This window comes from Panicum virgatum, chromosome 1N (assembly GCF_016808335.1).
Source record: "Panicum virgatum strain AP13 chromosome 1N, P.virgatum_v5, whole genome shotgun sequence".
NCBI lineage: Eukaryota > Viridiplantae > Streptophyta > Magnoliopsida > Poales > Poaceae > Panicum > Panicum virgatum.
The window spans coordinates 11441641-11443751 of NC_053145.1; positions in this window are offsets into that span (position 1 = coordinate 11441641).

Here is a 2111-nt window from a genome sequence, read left to right on the forward strand (position 1 = left end):
TGCCGGGTGCCTTGGTGGCCAACGCAAGACGGTGATCAAGCGAAGAGACTCGACATCACATTTGTTCGTGTTGGACAAGTGTCCGTGGACGTAGGGAGGGTCTTGGTGTCCTAACCGAATGTAACACCCTAATTTAAATTTCAGCATTTTATAAAAAATTTAATTGGCCTTATTTAATTTTCTAAGGTTTATTGTGTTAGACTTGCATTTAATCTCAATTTTTGTTCCTCAAGTAATTAAAATTTATCATAGGGTTAAAAATGTTTGTTGCATTCATGCTGGAGCTTTTATTTTGCTTGTGTGCATAAGGTTGTGGAATTCAAAGTTTTGTTTGAATTCAAATAGTTGGTTTGAATTAGAAATAGAAGAGGAGAAGAAATAGAAAAGAGCCCAAAAACCCCACAGCCTCAACCCAGCACCCCGCACTGGCCCACTCTCCTTTTCCCACCCCAAACCTGGCGGCCCGTTCACCCCCACGTGGCCCAGCCACTCCCTCTCTCCCCAACGGCCCACACCAGCCCAGCGCGGGCTCGTTCTCTCCCTGGTGGCCCACAACAGCACGCGCCCGGCCCAGTCCAGCGCTCCGCTCCACCCCGGTCTGCCTCGCGTCGCTCTCCCAGCTCCGCCCGCGCCGCGCGCGCTCCGCCCGCTGACAGCCCGGGCCCGCATGGCAGTCCCGTCCCCTTCCTCCGCCTTCCCCGCGCTGCAATGGCCGCGCCGTGTCTCCCCGCGATCCCCGCCGTGATTCTGCCCGGGCTCGCACGCCGAAACCCCTGGACCCCTCCTATAATTGGCCCCTTGCCCTCTCCAGCACCCCACATCCCCCCACGCGCCACCGTAAACCCTAACAGCCGCCTCCACCAGCCCGCCCCACGCCGCTCCTCTGCGCCGCCGCGACCACGCCGCCCCATTGCTCCAGAGCCCCGGACAAACGGCGCGATAGCTCTGCCTCGACGCCTGGAAACTCCCCGTAGTCTCCTTGCTCGACCTCGACCGGTGCGGCGCTGTAATTCCACCCCGACTCGCCGAGCTCCGCCGCCGCAGGTGAGGCCGCCTCCGAGCAATAGCTCGCCTCCGGTGACGCTCTGGCCCTCCTGACCCCATGTTCGCCTCCGCAGCACCTTCCGGAGTCAGCCCGTGGGTCCAGGACGCAGGAACCGCACGTTTTCGACCGCGCCACCACCTCCGACCGGCCGCCTCCGCTCGACCTCGCCGGCGACCCCCTTCCGCGTCACGCTCCGCCCGTTCCAAGGCTCGGTGAGGACATCCCCCGCCCGCGCTCCCTTTTTGGCGTGTTAGCGTAGCCCGTAGCCCTTGGCATCGCCTAGAGCACTCGCTCCGGCGAGCGTCTTCGCCGCAGCGCCGCCCCTCGCCGTGGCGAGCCACGCACAGCCCCTAATCGGCCGTTCTGAGTGCCTAGGTGGATTAGACGCGCCGCGCACAAGCTCCATGGCCAAACCACAGCCCAAAATACCACCTGTAGCGCCCAGGCCGCCCTCTCTGACGAGCTCCCGGCGAAGCGCCGCCGCGGGGACTCAAGTCCGGCGAGTTCCGCCGCCGCCCGCGCCCCCCTTTGCCCTGGACCGCCAGATCCGGACTCAGCGGTCCAGATTAGATCAGCCCACCGCTTCACTCCCAACCACTAGATCAAGATCCGACAGCCTTAATTCGCGCGTACCCCTTCGGGCTGCCTTTTTTTGCTAAAGAGACCCCGTGGTTCTCTGAAATAAACCCGCCGTCCCTAGTAGTTCAAAAGTATTTCCAAATCCGCCCCTGATTTTATCGTTTTGGCCCCTGAGCTTTTCCCAATTAGCACCCGCGGTCCAGGCCCTGTGTTTTTGCACGCTAGCCCTTAGATTTAATGGTTAATTATGTTTAGGCCCTCGGTTTTTTCAGAAAACCCCCTGAAACCTTAGTTTTCTTGCAGTTTAGTCCCTGAACCTTGTTTTTAGCCTAGAATATGCGTTTTAACTCCGTTTTAAGCGTTCTTTATGTCCACGCGATCGTTGTAACGCGTAGAATAGTTTTAGACTAGTTTAGTGTGCTATTTTTATGTATTGATGTACTGTTTCCTAGATTTTGTTAGTGTTTGCTTGTATGCTTATTTTTGT